The following is a 19,607-nucleotide window of genomic DNA, read 5'->3' on the forward strand; positions in this document are numbered from 1 at the left end:
AAGGATGCAGAACCAGCATTTTTTAACGGCATAAATGAGGTTTGTTACAACATACAAATTGCGAAGGGACTAAACAACACAGGCCTTGGAATAGGAGGTGCTATCTTGGAGCGAGACAAGGGTTAAAAAATATAAAAAAAGCCCACCAATTTGCACAGTGTAGTCTCATCATAGTTTATTTAAAAAAAGTAAATATTGAAAAAGAGTGAGGTTGATAAGGCAATAGCGGTGATGAGCGTAGGCGAGTGAGGACCTTGGTTTATGTGTCCAGAATTTAGGCTGCAGTAATGAGAGGAGATCGTAGTTTATAATTAACAGATGGGATCTGTAACAGACATCTATTCATCCATAGTTAGGCTGAGAATATTTATAGATGCTATATGATATCAGAGTATATCAATTTGATAGAGGAAATAGTTGAATAGACAACTGTAAGGCTCATGATGTTGTTTGTTTAAGGCACAAAGAGCTACAATATAGGCATAGACAAGTCATTATTAATCTGGGTGACACATATATGCAAAATATGATGTGGTAAACCAGTAATGAACAGTCACTGACAAACATTGATAGTAACATAAGAACAACAGTTACAGGAAGTACAATACACAGCAGCAAATACCATATTTTAGTGATAGCTGAATACTGAAATGTGCCATCAGATTTAGCCCTGCCCATTCACTGTAGTTTAACAGGCGTGTATTACTAAAATTTCCTTAGTTCTTACATCCTCTGATTTGAAATGGCCTCTTGCTTTTAGTAATATTCTTTGGATGTCAATGTTTTGTTCTTCATAGTCTGAATTTTTGCATTAATAAAGGATGGAATACAATAACTGCTATTTTTATTCTTGTGCTTTAGAGTTTCTCCGATACAGTTACACCAACATGTTTAAGAATGTCTTCATGTGTATTTTGGTAGTCTATATTTTGTTTTGCATGCATAATTTTGTTTTCAGTTCCGCAAATAGGATTCTGCATTGGATATTTAATTAAGCAAAAGCATGAAGGAATTTGTTATTCTACTTAGTTTGTTTTTGAATTGGCTTTCTCTTTTTTCTAGTTTTTGTGGAAATACCAATCTCATTATGAACCGTCTTCCTGTGGGTTGTGAGACTGGAAGATTGTGTAAACGTTTTCCCACATTTAGAACATTTGTACGGCTTCTCACCTGTGTGGGTTCTTTGGTGCAGGATAAGACCTGATCTGTAGCTAAACCATTTACTGCATTCTTTACATTTAAATGGCCACTCTCCTGTGTGGATTTTTTTGTGGGCGTTGAGTGCTGATGTCTGGCTAAAACGTTTGCCACATTCATTACATTTATAAGGTTTTTGATTGGGCTTTGCCGTTAATTCAGACAGACTGTAAGGTGTAGTACCAGGATGTACCCACTGTGGCACAATTGGGTCAAGCATGACATAGGACCCCGATTCAAATACACTGATCCTGTCAAGTCTATATTCTGCAGCGTTTCCCTCTTGCCCATGAGACATCTTCTGTTTTTCCCAGCTTATGTTCTTGCAGCAACACTTGTTAGACGATTCTTCAAATATTTCCTCTTCCTTAATTTGTGCAGCTCCAGTCTCTATTGAAATATAAAAAAAAGTGATATATTTGGTTTTTAAGTTGAGAGGAATTTACTATTCATTGTGGAATCATGTGCCTCAATAATAATGACGAAATAGTAGACACACATTGTTTTATCCAATATTTAACACATTGTAACAGTGGCTTTTAGTAATTTTGGGGCAGACCTTTATCTTTGAATGATTCTAAATAATCGCTGAACCTGTCATGCCTAGGCCAATACTGTAGATCCAGATACAAATCTCTGAATTTTCTTCTGCTCAGCAACACCTTCAAACTAATGCAGTCTCATGTGACTCTGGGCTACTGGAATGTGAGATTCCCATCCCAGCACCCTGCATCACACAGGTTCGTAAAACAAAATAAAAAAGTGCTAGAGCTATTTAGGAGTAATCCCAAGAATGTGAGATTCCCATCCCAGCATCCTGCATCAGACAGGTTTGTAAGACAAGATAAAAAAGTGCTACGGCTATTCAGGAGCAATCCCAATTGTATCATGCCCCTAAGTAACTGACTAATACTACAATCCATATTATTCCTTATATAAAATAACGGTGAATGCAGATAAGTGACAAATCATGTCCTCTGGGATTATGTAGCCAAGTACATTTGTCAAAGAAGCTCAGTTGGAGGCTGTTTTTCAACACTCAACAGATTGCACAATTCAGAAAGAGGACACAAAGAGTGGAGAAAGTATTGTTTTGTGTAGGATAACAGCTAGGCTGCTAAGGAACAGCTAAGCATGTCCTCACGCCACCATGGAACACTGGTGGAAAAACATGATACTCACACAATAGGGCTCATTACGAGTTCGGCGGACGTTTTAAGCCCTTTGCTAAACTTCTGATGGGGATGTTGCCGCCATACAGGCTACCTCTCCACTGGGCCCATTAAGAGTTTCCCGCTAGGTCAGCTGGTGGAAACTTGAGTTTCTGCCAGCTGGCCTAGTGGGAAACAGCCTACAGCATTGTCTCTGGCTTGTAATCGAGACGGCGGTAATGCTTTAGGATGCAGGTTGCACCAGGGGACGGCTCATCCGCTATGGTGGAGGAGAGTCACCCCCCCAACCTGCGAGCAGCAGGAGCTGCAAGCCTTTAAAAATAAAATGATAATAAAGAATATTTATTATAATTGTATTTTTAAAGGGGCTGGGCCATGGGGGAGACGAGCACAGAGCACTCCCTTCAATGCGCATGTATGTTTGGCCGGCTGTCTTGAGCTGGCCAAACACACATGCGCACAAGGGCTCTCTCCAACCTGAAACTGTGTTGCTGGAATGGAGATAGCAAGCCCAGGCTCCCAGTCTGCTTTGGAGCGCCTAGTCAATCATAACGCTGCTCTGAGCAGCATCATGATTGGCTGCAGGGCAGGCTGGGAGCCTGTGCCTGCAGCGCGGCAGAGCAGGAGTGTGGCCGTGCAAAGAAGGTAAGTAATATGGCGCTTGGACCGCTGCATTAACGGCAGTCTGACCCCCATCCGCCAGTCTGGCAGTCAAGTGACTGCCAGACTCGTAAGGAGGTCCTATGTGTCTTCTCCCACTCTCCACACTTCCCCGAATGGCAGAGGAATACCTTCACACTCCCTGTCCGATGATAGATTATTGTTGTCAATAAGATGCACGAAAAGCACTGATGACTCTATAATAAACAAACCTGAGAAACAGTGACACATCTTGGGGCTTAATGGTCACCAGTAAGGCTGGGGAGACATTGTTCACAAGGTTTAAGGAAAAACAATCCACTGAACTGCGGAAGGGTGCATTTGTTCTTGAAAAATTCAGAGTCATCTCACCTGAAAAGCAGCCCATGAACAAAGGCTCTGAAAAGCCAGGATAAACTGAAGATGTTCCCTACCACTTCTGATCTCACTGAAAAGTCTTCCGAAGTTTTACTGCACCAGGGTCAGGCTTTGATGGGACTCAAGAAGAAACCAAATTTGATCTGAGGAGTTTCCCTGAATGTTTCCATGCCTGTCAAAAAATGAGGAAACTACAGAAAGAACAGAGTTTCTACAGGCACAAGTGTTCCCCAATCTGGAGTAAAAGCACGGGGTAAGGTTTTTTGGGACAGCTGGCTGCCATGTGCAGAGCCATCCATTCCAGAGCATGAGGCCAGCCAGCAGTTCATGATACCAGAATTTCAGAGGAAGTTCCTGAAGACTCAAGTAATATGCCGCTCTAGCATGGTATCATGTGGCCAGACTCATATTAGGCCCCTAGATGTCCCTGTGGAACCAACTGAATTAGTAGTGTCTTGGGGCAAGTACCATCCTTCTGCCATTGGAGAGCATAGTGCATTACACATCAGTAGGCCCAGCAAGGCTGTCAGAATATTATTAAAAACAAGAACCTTAGAACACAAACTCCTCTAAGCTGTAAAAACTAAAGTTACAGCTATAAGAGAGCTTAAATATGCATTGAATGGTGGAAGAGGGTATGATTATCGGCCCCCTGCTAACCAAGTGTGCCCCACAAGATGTCCTAGACAGAAACAACACGTCTTCTGAATGTTTTGGTGGTGGTCCCACTGCCCTAGGACCACCACAGGCTGAGTTATGGCCAAGAATGTGTTGTAAAATGAATGTGTGCAAAGCATTATGGAGTGAGTTTGCATACATTAAACCTTTATCAGAAATAAACTGTGTTGGTGCATTAGCAGAAGGTGCAATACCACTGGTCATGGCTAGATGTCCCTGTGAAGTATACTGAGTTAGTAATGCCTTGGGGTTCATCCTTCAGTCCCTGGAGAGCATAGTGCATTACACATTTGCAGGCCAAGCAAGGCTTTTACAATATTATTACAAACAGGGCTCTTATACCACAAACTCCTTTCAGCTATAAGTGAGTTTAAATATGGATTGAATGGTTGAAGAGGTTATGATTTTTGGGCCCCCTCTAACCTAGTGTGACCCACAAGATGGCCTGGACAGAAAGAGCACATCGGTCTGAATGTTTTGGTGGTGGTACCACTGCCCTAGGACAACAACACGCTGAGTTATGGGCAAAAATGTGTTGTAAAAGGTATGCCTGCAATACATTATGCTGTGAGTTTCCCAGAGTGCAGTGAATATTGTAGTATCGGCTCTCCGGCTGTGCGGGGAGAGCTGCTGTTAAGGATTCATTACTGGGTCAATTTCATGCTATATAAAGCCACAAAAATATTTACAAAACACATGCACAACACAACTACTTGTAATTACTGATTATGTAAAGTAAGGACCAAGTGGAGGACAAACGCGGAAAAAGAACCATGCGCGTGAACACGAGTGCTTACTGACACACTCAAGAAGCAGGAAACAAAGAAAAATAGTATGGCTGAGCAATTCCAGGCGTAATTAAACTGTACTTGGCTGGTGCTCCTCAGCTAAGTACAGGAAGTGACGAATCGGCTGCCAAATCAGTTAGGAGGCAGAAAAACAAGAGCAACACTGTCTTCAACATATGGTAAGCAGCAGGCGGAAAAAAGTCCTATACTCCATCCAACAGGTCTTGCAGACAGCGCATGCGCTCTGTCCAGGCTTGAGCTAAAAAATGGGCTTTGAAAAATAGAACAGACTCTGTCAGAGTGCAACTGCGACAGCGCTCAGTAGCTACAACACTCTTGGGTTTCTATTTCTGCTGAAGCATATAGGTTAGCATATCTTCTCACCATATTAGGGAACTAGGCCTTGTTGGCATGAAGACACACTTTATGGTTCACTTATTTAATGGCACATTTATGTCTAAGCGTCTGGTTTGCACCGTTATACATCCAGCTTCGTCTGCAGTGGTACAAGACTGTTAGTGAGTCCTTTTGAATATTGTAATTCAAAGTGTATACATAAAGTAGCAATGCACCCCACATTCAGTTTTTGCCTTTTATGCCACCTGGGTAGTTTCTATCTACTTTTCTGGGAGTTAACTTGAAAATCAAATATGCTCATTTATTTTTGCCTATTGGTCATCATGATTTACGGGTAGAGCTGCTGCAGTGAGATGTGTTCAGCACATTATTACTGACTTGAGTTCCACAAATGCTCCTAATAGGTCCGAAATCAAAAGTCAAAATCAAAAGTCCATGGGGCACACCAAAAAATGGATTTTCATAAAATGTGTCTGTGCGTACTGTGAATTAAGTTTATACCAAACGTGTGCTTGTTTCCTGCTCAGATAAGGGTGTCACACCTAAATCCACAACACAACATGCTGCAAACTAATTGCTGCAGGAAAGTAACATTTTCCATTTGCAGCATTCGTGTTACATATAGAGATCCTATGCATACACTGCAACAAGATACTCTCTAATTCCAAAGTGGTGGCTGACAGAAAGAAGCAGAAGACATAACAAGCAAAGTCTTCAGATTTGTCTCACCCGTTTGCGCTTCTTGTCTCTGTTTTTTCTAAACCCACAATAAAGTTTTCTGAATTTGTTAACTGATGCCCATATTGGTGCCTTGCAAATGACAGCTAATTAAGTGATTCCAAAGGACACCATTTTTGCTTCTTTTATTTATGTAGTGTATCTTAAAGTGTTCCGTTCTAGTATCATATATTTGAATACATCGAACAACCTATATAGCAATACTTGTATTACAAATTGTATTGCCTTGATTTTGTAATGCAAAGGAAGCATAAACCTTCTTTTCAAATGGGTTTAATACGATCAATGTAGTAAGAGTGCTCTGCCAAAATCAAGCACATGTAGAGCTCTTTAGGTTAGGAAAGTCAAACTTCTTGGCAGCTTTTATACTGATTTACCGAGAAAGGAGCTACTACTTTAGGCAGAAACCGGAGGAGTGTTTGTGGAAACCACTGTATGAGCACCTGTAAATATGGCTCCTCCACTGATAAAGCTTGTACCTTACTGACTCTGCACAATGATGTCAAAATCGTTTTCCATGTTGATTTTGTTGTAGGCATAAGCTTAGGTATTTAAAAGCTGCCCTTAGAAGTCGAGTAAAACAGGATTTAAGTTCCTCTTTCGTGCTGGTGAAATTACTGAAGGAGTGATACTCAAACACTTCTATCAATATACTGATAATAGGAATCTTATAAGTAGATGAATATTATTTATGTATGTGGGCTGCAATTACATCGAAATTAACTCATAGCTACATGTATGCTAAGCCCGAGATCTGGATGGTCAAGAGATTTTTAATAAGATCATGTACCCATGCTTGCAGAAGATCTCTTTCAGTTTAACAGATTCGTTAGCAAACTCTTTTCATTTTTCTACATAATCATGCTTTTGCTCCATGATCTTCAAAATATTGCAAAAACAATCTTGAACATCGAAAAAAGAAATGCTGAATGATCACAAGTACATATTTTGTTGTTGCATTCTTTGCTCATTTTAAATTGGCAAGCTTTTTTCATAAGTCTTTATTATGATAGTGGACCAGAAAAACAATATTATGTCACAGTTAGCGCACACATCCAGATGACATGAATCATCTCCATATTTTCCCCACTAAATAATCAATCTCCCATCCCGTACAGCTCCCCTCGAATCACATTCTATAATTGATATTATTTTAGGACAGAGGGAGAAACAAATAAAAATAATGAAAAACAATTAGTCACCTTGGTGCTCTGGGAACTAAGCCAACATTTTCCCCATCTGGGTAACAGCCCTTTTGGCATACATCATGAAACAGTATATAGCAGTGTACCAGCCAGTCAACACCAGGACTCGTAAACCTGGTGGGTACAGGAGTACCTGTTCTCTTTCACCATTATGTGATGTCTAGGTAACCATATCGCAAAGAATTTATCTTTACCATCACACAGGCCATTTGATGATCTCATCACCATCAACCCTCATACCGTTAGTTACGGTGCTGCAGTTTGGTCCTCGAACTTCTTTCAGTGTCTAGCTATCCCCAATCATGTCGATAAGAACGAGGAAGGGATGAGGAACGGATTTCAGCAGCTATTTCCGTCTTCGTGCACCGGCAGAGTTCCAGACCCAGTATATTTGGCCCAGGATCCGTTGAGGACATTTTAGTCTATGATTTCACTTTTAGCTGTCACTGACTCCATAGAGAAAATCTGTAGTTTGACGCATTTTTGCCATATATGTATCAAGGAAGCTACCTTCATGCAGCATTTCCAGCGCCAATGCAACAGTATTAGGACACATCTGCATTTGTTTTCCCATTGTCAGATACCATCCTTAAGTGACTTTAAAAGCATTTCCTATATGTTGCAGAGCCAAACAGTTTTTTTCCTATACTACTCAAAACCTCTCCCAATACTCCAGTGGGACCGATCTCCGACTCTGTAGAGATTTCCAAGTGGGCACTTTCGCAGACAATATTATCAAGATAGCAAACCTTTAATTCTAATATATTGTTATGTAGGTACCAAATTGTATAATTTCTTTTAATGTCGCACTACAAATAATTGACTGATATGAACTGGGAATTTGTAGAACACAGATAATCCATAGAACCAGGCATCCAGGCACCAAGCGGATTAACGAGAAAGAGAAACAGGCACAATTGTCAATGCTTGGTGAAAGAGGAAGGTTTTTAGGTGCCTTAGAAAGTCCAGCAGCTACGGAGCAGCCGGATGGCGAGGTCATTTCAGGCTTTGGCTAAGACTACATAAAATGTGTGACTGCTGAGGCAGGCATGTCTGAACCTGGGATACAAAGTAGGGAGGCGGATGAAAAACGAAGTGTCCTTACAGCTGGTATTTTTTAAAAACATTTGAAGGTATAGCGGCAAGGAACCATGAAGCAACTCATAGGACAGAGCTAAGGATTTAAAACAGCATCATTTTTGACAGGAAACCAGTAAAGACTGTGAAAAAGGGAGCAAATACTAGAATGTTTGCTGATCTCTAGAATGTGATCATCTGCAGTCTACTCAATGATTTGATGGTGAACGTTCAAGTAGTATGAGAGACCAAGGAACAATGGTTTGCAGTGCGGGCATAGCTAGAATGAGGAACTGTAACAACGTTTTGTAGTAAAGGGCAGGCGGGTATGGTAGAACTTTTCTCAAGATTTTCAACAGGGGAAAACAGGTCAAGGGAGCGTTAGAAATTTGAAAAAAGCCAGAAAGTGAAGGGTCAAAGGTTATGCCTAAGTTGCAGTGGAACGTAGAAACTGACGGAGGTGTGGAAAGGTCTGGAGGCAGCAGTCAGGTACCCAACAAATGGAAGAACTAAAAAAAAAAAAAGGAGGACTTCAGTTTTAACGGCGTTCAGACAAAGGGAATTCTTGTCCATCCAGATCGCAATTGCAGAGGAACAGGACTTAAACATTATGTCAATGACGATGTTGCCTCCATTGATCCACAGAATTACCTGCTTATCTTTTGCATATGTAAAACATGTATACCCTAAGGACTGAATAAGGGAGGGTGGGGGTATGAGGCAGTGGAGGGGCAGTTTTTTGGGGTGACACAAATATTTAAACGTGTGGGGCCAAGTGTAGATCCCTGTGGGACTCCAAAGGAGACAGTTTTAAATTCTGATTGAAAGCGGCTAAGCCACACTGTGATTGGTCTTTGGTGAAATAGGTCAGCCAAGCTAATGCCCAGTCTCTCATTCCTACAGAAAGCAATCTATTGAAGCATTGAGTACGAGGCTGTGTGAAGAATGTGGATAAGTCTAAATGAGTGACGGCAGCTCCGCCCCACTGTCCCGAATCATACAAAGTTTTTCAATAAGGGCTACCAGAACTGTTTCGGTGCAACGGATGGATGGAAGCTGACTGACGAAAGTCAACTCAATCAATCAAATCATTGTTTACCCGTTTCTCTGCACTCCTATTCACCCAGGATACATAAGTGGGATACCCTGTAACATGATAGCACATCTTGGAACCCTAGGTCTTCCCTTATACTTTGCAGCTTTAAGCAACATTGCAGATATTCTTAGGACAGGTTACCTCTTAAGTAATTCCTTGAGGCATATATCTATTACGTGTGTAAGAGCTACATAAATAATAAATACAATTTACAATAAGGGGAAACAGATTTGAAAGTCTTATTTTATGGCAACATTCGCAATCACAAACCAACACACAAATTAGCAACAAATAGCCTGCTTGCATAATACTCGGATTACTTACCGGTAATCTTCATTACTTCGATTCTTCCTTCCTCGTCCCATTCCAAACGAATGGAGTGAAGTGCCCTCTTCACTCCTCACGTCACTTTTTTAGAAAGCTACTTCTTCCCTTTCTAAGAAAGGGAAGAAGGACATGCGCACATAGCCCCTCCTCTCCCCTGGAACTACCTGTATATCACCAAGCACCACCATAACAGCTGATGAAAGAACAGAGAGGGAGGGAGGGACGTACGGAATGGGTTGAGGAAGGAAGAATCGGAGTAATGAAGATTACCAGTAAGTAATCCCAGCATTACCTCCTAATCGTCCTTCCTCGTCCCATTCTGAATGAATGGAGGAATGCCCAAGCAAGACCACTTTCAGCAGCCACACAAAAGAATCAAAAGAAACACAATCAGTGCAGTGCAACATTTAACAAGGCATACAAAAAACATAGGAACACCACGGGCTACATGAAAGATATCCGAAGAGTCCAAACACAAGGAGCCAACTCAGGAGAAGGAAGCAGCCGCGACCAAAACCTCTGAGCCAGAAGACAATTCAGAACCCTGAGTAACGCGTAACCTGTAATGGGTAATAAGAGGACCAGGTGGCAGCACTGCAAACATCCCGGAGCGGAACACCAGACCATTCAGCTCAGGAAGCGGCCATCCTGCAAGTGGAATATGTCTTAACCCCACTTGGAACCTCCCTGCCCAAGGCCTGGTAAGTGGAAAAGATAACAGACTTAATCCAACGGGACAGGGTGGAAGAAGAAGGTCGGCCGCCCTTCCGTATAGGCTAAAAGCTGACAAAAAGGTGGTCCGAGAGACGAAACTTAGAAGACCTAGAAAGATAGACCTTCAGTGCACGGACAATGTCCAAAAGGGACAAGGAAGGGTCAGAGATCAAAGCCTCCTGAGGGAGGACAGGGAGAACAATATCCTGTTCCAGATGAAAGGAAGAGTTCACCTTACGGAGGAACTTAGGATCGAATGAAAGGACAACCTGGTCTGTCAAAAATGCATAGGTATGGAGGGCGACAAACCAATTTATTGAGCTCCCCCAAATGCCTGGCAGTAGTAATGGGAATTAGGAAAAAACACTTTAAAGTCAAGAACTTAAGGGAAACAGATTCCAACGGCTTATATAGAGGGGATTTCAGATGCAAAAGGACCACAGGAAGGTCCCAGGACGGAAATGGGTTCGAAGGTGAGGACGAAGAAGGCTGAAACTCCGGAACAATCTAGAGGCAACGCTAGAAAAAGAGGACAAATCATCCCATGGAGCTCGTAAAGTTTTCATAGAGCACCACTGGAGTTTCCGAGTAGTCTTAGAGAGACCTTTATCAAAACCCTCCTTAATAAACTGAAAAAACGTAGAGGAAGGTGCAGAAACAGGAAACAAAGAGCGAGTCCAGCACCAAGCGTGTAAGCCTTATTAGTGGATCCTCATCGCGAAGGCTGGCGTGAACGAGAAACCTGCAAAGAAAGCCCCTGTTTTATAAGGTCCTCTCTCTCAACTCCAGACCATGAGATGCAAACGAGTAGAGTCTGGGGAGGGAGAAGAGGGATGGACAGAGTAGAACAGGTCAGAGGAAGATACCACTATGGCTCAATCGCCAGGAGACGGAGAAGGGGGAACCAAGGTCTCCGTGTCCATAAGGGAAGAACCGCAACCACTTCCGCCACCTCCGGGAACAGGCGAGACAGGAACCGTTGAATCACCTTGGCATTCAAGGGGGTAGCAAAGAGATCCACTGGAGGGACACCCCACCGACTGCAAATCTGGGAAAACACTGAAACAGCCAGGACAAATTCCAGGGAGGACAGGAACATCCGAGTCAGGAGATCCACCTGACGATTCAGCAGACCCCGAATGTGAACCACCTGCAACCCGAGGAGATGGGACTATGCCCAGGATATGATGTGGCGAGTAAGGAGATTGAGGGGGGGGGATCTGGTGCCGAACTGGCGATTGATGTACGACATCGCCACTCGGTTGTCCACTCTGACCACCCCCAAATGACCCTAAAGAGGGGCAGCAAAGAACTGGAGGGCATACCAGACCCCTTGAAGTTACCTCCAATTGGATGACATTGAAGCCTCCACCACGGACCAGAGACCCTGGCCAGTGAGGTCCCTCAAGACTGCCCAGGCTGCTGGCATCATTCATGAGGACCAGAGGTGTCAGAGACCAAAGAGGAAAACCACGGTCTAGGTAAGGAGGATGCAACCACCAGAGGAGATCCTGACGAACAGGAACGGAAACAGGAATGAGAGCATCCAAGCTGCCGCTGGCCGGAGTCCAATGAAGCAAGAGATGGTGAACCACAGGGCCCAAATGAAGGCGAGATCATGGGACGACATCCAAAGTCGCCACCTGAAAGAAAATAAGAAAACAAGGCAGCACCAAAACACCCAACAACCTGGACAAGCAAGACAATGGTAAGGAAGGGGGAGAAGTCCAGAAAAACAAGCCCAACTTACCATCAGACCAAAAGCGGTCTGAACCTGCAGGAGGCATCAAAGAGACTGACGGAGTCCGGCACACCTGGAGCATGAAGCGACAACATCGCCTGCTCTGTATCGAAAAAGGCACCAATATACACCAGATGCTGAGATGGAGTCAGGCGAGACTTGGAGGGATGTATCAGGAAACCATAATCCCCCAAAAGGGACACAGTGGAGAACATGTCTGCCAGAGACTGGTTCAGAGAGGGCGCATGGATCAAAAGGTCAGCAAAATACGGGTGGACCAAGACACCCCTGGAATGCAGGATACCCATCGCCGGGCCAGAACCTTGGTGAAAATCCTGGGGGAGGACTTGAGTCCAAAAGGGGGCACCTGGAATTACCACTGTAAGGAGCCCACCACAAACCTCAGGAACCTCTGAGAGGAGGGGGCCATTGGAACATGTAGATAGGTGTCCTGAAGATCAATCTTGGTCATTAAATCCCCTGGAGAGACCAATGGAATCCCCTGACGGAGTATTATGCTACCTTTTCCACCAGCATTATGCAGTGCCTTTCTGAAGTTTTCTAGGAAGCGCACATCGAAGGTTGAATACCGGACTAACTCTGTGAGGCCCGGATAGTGGTTCTACCCTAACCTGGTTGTGATCCCATGGATGTCAAGCAGTATCATCTCCTTTCACTACTGAATCTCGATTGTAAGTCATTGGGTAAGGTCTTGGCAAAGCACCTGAGTCCTGTTGAGCACTTTTTTTTAACATGCGACGCCTGCTGCGGCTCATTCACAATACCCCACCAGACGCCCTTCATCAGGTAGTGGTGACGTTAGACATCGAGAAAGCCTTTGACACCTAGGATGGGGCTTCCTCTTTTCGGCCCTTACAAATATGGGATTTGGTCTTGGTTTCTAAGATTAGTCCGTACCCTGTATACGGACCTGCTGGCTAGGGTAAGAATGGGCCAGGTGATATCAGCAAGGTTTGCTATTCAAACAAGAAACTCATCAGGGGTGTCTGTTGTCGCTACTTCCTTTTGCACGAGCTATGGAACCTCTTGACTGCCAGCTGTTGGCGGATAAACCTAGGGAGTTACGGAATTAGGCTTTCATCATGTCATCTCACTATACGTGGATGATGCCTTAGTCTACCTTTGTGATGTCAAGGACACACTTCCTGGCCTTATGCAACTACTGGTGATGTTTGGTGACGCTTCGGGACTAAGGGTAAACTGGCCCGAACTGTTTCTGTTTCCTCTGGCACCGCCTCCTTCATCACATAGGGAGGGCATGACTGACGTGTCTCCAATGGAGTTATGACTCCTTCAAATATCTGGGCGTTCATATTTACAACACACAGTGTGGGACCTCCAAGAAGACAATCTGGATGAAGCAGTTACTGGTATAGGTCACTCCCTGCCATTTTGGCGGTCGTTGCCCTTGTCACCTTTGGGTCGTGTCGCTGTGTCAAAGATGTTGATACTGCCCAGGTTGCTCTACTTCTTTGCACCATTACCCAGGGTGATTCTGCGAGCCTTCTTTCGGTTGCTTGATGGTCTCCTCCTTGAGCTTATTTGAAACGATGGCCGCCGCCGCCGCCGAAGGGCCTTGACTGAACTTCAAAGATCACTGTCGGAGGGCGGGCTGGGAGGCCCCACTTTTGAACTTTATTACGCTGCGGCACAGTTGCAGTGGCCAACAGCCTGGCTGTCCTCTGCCACCTGCCCCGAATTGCCCTCATTCTGGGCAGTGCTAGGAGGAGTAAGTGTTTACACCTAGCAGTCAGATTTGCACGGACCATATCAGCATGTCTCACACCATATGAGGGTGTCCCACACATGTTGGCGTCATTTTGTTTATCCGAAAGATCCCCGCCTCCCATTCTCATCGGAAATTCCTGTACGGGACTTATCTAAACTAAGGGGGATGGTAAAGGCTGTCAACTGAGATCTGTGGAAGGGTGCAGGAGTCACTCAAGAGGGAAACCTATATCTAGAGGGCGTCCTTATGAAGTTCCAGGACATCGCTGAGACATACTCTATTCTACCCTGACAATTTCTCACTTAGTATACATTACAGTATGCACTGTGAAATTCCAGGAATGCTGTGGACAGAGAACCTCCCATGTCGCAGGTATTACATGCTATACTCTTGGCCGGGAGCACACGACCTGCTGTTACCACCCTATATAAAGCGCTACATGTGACCACACCGAATCTTATGGTGAGTGCATGCACTAAATGGGATGAGGCGTTACCTCAACTATCATCTGATACGGATTGGATTACAGTACTCCAACTAGTGAAAGGGGTGCCCCGAAATCCCAGGTTCAGGTTCACATAATTTAACTATGTCCACCAGGCATATTTAGACCCTCATCACATCAAACACATGTTTCACTTGCTTTCCCACGGTGCCCACGCTATACATTGCTATTAGCGGCATTTTATCATATGGTGTGGGAGTACCCGTATTACAACCCATTTGGCACAAGGTAACTGACACTGTGACGCAACAGACCACACATACCCTTCTTCCCACACCTGCAGCTTGCTTATTAGGCCTATGTCCCCAAAAAGGTGATCAATATCTACATAGATTAATTGCCCTTGTCTTTGTACTGTTTAAGCGAAGAGTGGTTGTGTCGTAGAAATCACTAGCCCCCCAGTTCTTCAGCAGTGGCTGTGTGATTTGCTGACATGGACACGTGCAGAAGCCCACACTATTCAATGGTTACGTGCACAAGGAATTATCCACTCTGGAGGAGAGTGCTGGGAGTCCTTTCCACTGAATGTAGAAGCTAAGAACGACTTTTGCCCTCCCTGATAGCCGTGTTGCCCCAGAATACAAAGGGAAGGGGAGTGACCACTCCCCTGTCCATCAACAACCCAGGGGTGGTGCTCGGAGCTCAACCAGATGGTCCTTGGGTTTTGCCAGCTTGGATTCAAGGTTGGCAGGGAACTCTGGAAGCATCTGAGTGGCCAGTGCCAGCAGATGACATCAGAGCCCCCTCCTGATAGGTGGTCACCCAGCTAGGTGACCAATCCCTCTTTCAGGGCTATTTAAGGTCTCTCTCTTGGGTGGTACCTCGGATTTGGTTTGCAAGACTCAAGCAGGATTCCCCTGCAACCTCCACTTCAACTGCTGACCGAAGAAACTGCATCTGGATGCTCCAGGACCCGACAAGCTGCAACAAAAAAGCAAGACGCTTCCTGCAACATTGTATCCACGGCTCCTTCCAGCAACTGCAACATTTCCCCGGCCATGCATCCTCCGAGGACAGCCCGTATTCAGCCTGCACCAGAAAGAAGAAGTAATCTCCCTTGGGGTGAAGGAGTCACTCCCCTGCATTGGCAGGCACCAACTGCAACGACAACCGGCTGCGTGGATCCCTTCTCCTGCTGAGCTGAATGGATTCTGGAACATGGGTGGTGGACTGAAGTGGTCCCGACGGACCTCTCTTCCAGTTGTCCAACTTGGGTGGAGCTAAGCCCTTGCCTGCCCACACAGGACAGTACCCCCGGTGCACTACGTCCTTTGCAGCTGCCAAGGCTTGTTGGCATCTTTTCCAAGGGATCTTCAAACATCTTGAAGCTCCAGCCCCCAGCACTCCATCCTGTGATGCACAGCTCCCTGAGTGGTTCTCCGGCGGCGTGGGATCCCTTTTCGTAGTGCTGCGTGGGCTCCTTCTTTGACTTTTGTGTCCCTGTCATGTGGGACTCCTGTGCTTCTGTGGGGCTGCTGCCTGTGCTTCTGTGGGCACTTTTGGATCAAGTTCACTGAGGAACAACTATAGCAGGTCCGCTTCTGAACGACTCAGCGACCTACACCCATAGCCTGGGGAGGCACAGTGGAGGAAGTCGGAATGGCCAGGCATCTCAGCATAACATACGTAATACAAGTTTAGCATTAACACCATTACCGACGGCAAGGTGCCAAATCTCACCACATGTGCATTCAATTCTATCCTGTGATGAATGGAATATGGTGCGATCTATGCCTGTGAATGTCTGGCCTTATGCAGGGATATAGCCACCAACACCCAAAACCGTGATGCAAGCAGCGTCACTGGCCTAGAGTGGATATCACCAATGACTCCCACGACACTGAAGAGCTTTAGTGAGGCAATTGCTGCTTCATGCATCCTGTTGCAGAAAGCTGATGTACTGTTTCCGGGTCCTTGTTCAGAGCAAGGCGGCACGGCGCCGGGGACAAGCTGCCCAGACTTAAACATATCACTTTAATTAGAAATATGATCTGAGATCATATCTTTAAATAAATCAATGTATTTAATATATTTTGCAGAAAAGATGTAGGAATTTCAGAGAGGCGCAGCCTCAAAGCAGTAAAGCAAGAAGCGCAAGCGGCACTGCCAGATTGCCTTATAGGTCTGTTCAGCCTTGCATTTATATTGTTTATCTTACAAGTTTGTGGGATGTACCAATGTAATCTTTGTCAGTGGGTATGGTTATTCATTCAATGGCAAAGGTCAGTCCCAGCATTTAGTATTACTTCTATTTCTGTGGCTGTGGCGTTCTGTGGTTCTTAAAATCTGGTCACCTAAAAAAATTGTATTACAAGTCACCTTGGAGTTCTGTGACCTCCACATGCCATCACTGAATACCTCGGTGACCTGCCGTATACATATAATTTAGATTTGGGGTACTTAACCTATTATACATGCATTGAATTCGATGGTGTTCTCGTTGCTAAATACAATACACGCAACAATTCACAAACCTATAATTGTCAAAACAATACTAAGGCCTAAGGGAAGCTAAGGTGGCTTTAAAGTGTAAGCTGTAGATTTCTGCAAGTTCATTATGCAAAATGATTAATGAATACTAGATTTGATTAATAACGTATGTATTATTCATACTGTATAGAAATAACATTTGAATGAGAGAATGGTAACATTTGAGGACATGATCTCATTGCGTTCGCAAAATAAAGTAGATACCAGAGTGATGAACAGAAAGGTTCATTCAGTGATATGCGTCTATGAATTAATAATTAATGAGTAAACTTCTGATTGCCTCGTAGCAGAGTAGTGAAAGCATTAATAATTTTATTATTTCTGATTTTACTTAGTTTAGCACACAATAATGGTTTGAAAGATTTTAGCACGTAAATAAACTGCTGAATCATGAGAAAATTAGCAAAGTGGCATTTTTGAAAATCCATGAGTAAAGAAGTGTTTTTTTTCCTTCTACTTATTGGGGACAAAGTGCATTATGATTCTGTAACAAATCTGCATTGATAAAGTACGTCAGCGTGAAACCATCGGGCCTTCTCTTAGTAAACCGAGGACATAAAGAAGGAATAAGTGCTTTTCTTCTGGGTTTCAGAACTGCCACCCCTAGAGCATTATCTCCACACTGATTTCGACGTTACTATAAGCGACTATACCCCGGCACACAAACTGTAAGTGCAAACGGCTGGGAGGCTGAGGAGCTGGGATTAGTCCCAGCCACCACTGCATGGTATTACGAAGGGAGGACAAGTTTGCTTTGGCTGTAATATAATGAGGATATTGAAGGCAAAATGTTTCTTTGACTCGCCTTCAGCGATTCGTGATTATCTTCCTGTCTAAGTGAAGTGTTGACCACAGTTATTCAGTAACTCCTGAGCAGGTAACAGTGGGCTTTTCTAACATATACTCGAAAGCTTTTACCTACGTCTGCAGACACAGCAGGCATGGGTTTTTGGTGGATAATCCCTACTCATTCCAAGAAATTATACTAAATTGTCCAGAATTTGAGACTGACATACTTACATTCTGAAAATGGAGGAACTGTTACCTAGACCTTTATCCATGGATCTGTGACAAATGTATGGACTGAGAATAAAACCCTCAATAGTATTCATATGTTGCTTGGGTTTCAGCATGTTTGAAACATGAACTTAAAGTTCCCTTCAGACTCAATTTGCATCCACCTCCTTGGTTTCCGACCTCTTTCATAAGATGTGTTAGTTACTCGGAAAACCGGGGGTAATTGGTGTCACTTGCAGTCTTTTCTTTTCCACAAATGAGTTGTGAGTTATCATTCTTTACCAATGCAGTCAAAAATTAAAACTGCTGCAAGCATGATTGGTCTTTCAAAACTCTGATGTATACTTTGCAAATGGTTTATGCATGATGACCTACTCTGATGCAGCCTCCCGATCATACCTCCACGATAACTGTCCCAAGAGAAGAGTGAGACCTTGACTCGGTGCATTGTTTGAAGTGTGTATCTTTGATATTCCTAATAGCTGACAAGGACAATAAGGTTTTATCAAGTGATCTAGAAAGGAGGATAAACAAAACATTTTCAGACACACATGGTTAAATTACTTGTAGGTGATCTGGTGGTGAAACAATCTATTTGGCTGGCCAAAGATCCATAGTTCAAGAACACCACCGGTACAAGGGAGCCAGGCATTGATGTTAACACTTGTACATATTCAAGCTCATTGAGTCATGTCCCTAAATGGTTCCATCTGTACCTTTCTTACTCCCCTTCCTTTCTGGTTTATCAGTTGTCCCACCTTCCTCATATTCATCACAAGCACACCAGACAGCATACTGTGTGCATATTTAAAACTAGATCAGTAGCCAAATAAACAACAGTCTTTTGTAACAATATCATGCAGAAATTTCCTGCAGCTCTTGGTGCTAAGTGAAACGTGGTTCACTGGTTTCTTTACAGCTACTGTCCATGACCGGTCAAATGCATCAATTTTTGTAGTAGTCGAGATCTCTAAATGAAACAAATGAGTGGTGTCATCGTGTCTGATACCATCAACTGCAAAGGATTTGTCACCACTGGTCCATTAAACATACACCAACAAAACGCAACTCCGAAGTGGCATGATCAGTAGATTATCAGCCCCGAAATGTCACTTTTACTTCCTTGCTGCTCTTGTTAACAAGGTAACAAATCTTCATCTTTTGAATTCCCATTCCCCTCTGATGAGTGACTTGTCCATTTGAAATGACAATCTATTGGATAGCATTGGATACAGATCTTGACAATTAATTCATAAGCCCACCCATGCCTGCCCCGTAGCCTAGAAGATCTATTTGAACTCAACATCAAATTCACATCAAACAGCTACCACCTTCTTTGTAATGTAACCACAACCTCATACTTTTCAACCTGTATAAAAACATGTATCATAACTAAGCCCATGGCCAGATTCAGTTGTTGGTAAGGAGCCTTAAAACATTCACAGCAGTACATTCTACTATTACTTCATTGCCTTCAGTATCCATAAAGATAGATCACAGATGAAATCCCAGCTCAAACGAGTAGAAAATGTGACATCTAGTTTAGATATAGTAGTTTCTGAAAAATAGCAAACCACCAACCACCCAATTGCAAATTCCAAGTATTGAAAACACAAGAGAGAGCCTTGGAAAGGTGTTGAGGAAACCCTAACGACAGGATGAAAGAACTAGATGTCCCATATTCAAATGTCACTGCAGACAAGTGCTAATCAGCAGCAAAACAGGCGTCCTAGTCTTA

At 43.8% G+C, this 19,607-nt stretch overlaps 1 protein-coding gene across 1 annotated transcript in view; it reads right to left on the reverse strand.

Annotated features, from left to right (window-relative positions):
• Nucleotides 1-1,499: 1,499 nt before the first annotated feature.
• LOC138265814 (zinc finger protein 70-like) overlaps nucleotides 1,500-19,607 on the reverse strand; it is a 244,651-nt gene continuing 226,543 nt past the window's right edge. The window contains exon 7 of the transcript XR_011199429.1: nucleotides 1,500-1,587. The gene's annotated coding sequence lies outside the window, so the exon portion shown is untranslated. The remainder of the gene's footprint in view (nucleotides 1,588-19,607) is intronic.

The sequence above is a fragment of the Pleurodeles waltl genome, chromosome 2_1, assembly GCF_031143425.1.
Source record: "Pleurodeles waltl isolate 20211129_DDA chromosome 2_1, aPleWal1.hap1.20221129, whole genome shotgun sequence".
Taxonomy (NCBI): Eukaryota; Metazoa; Chordata; class Amphibia; order Caudata; family Salamandridae; genus Pleurodeles; species Pleurodeles waltl.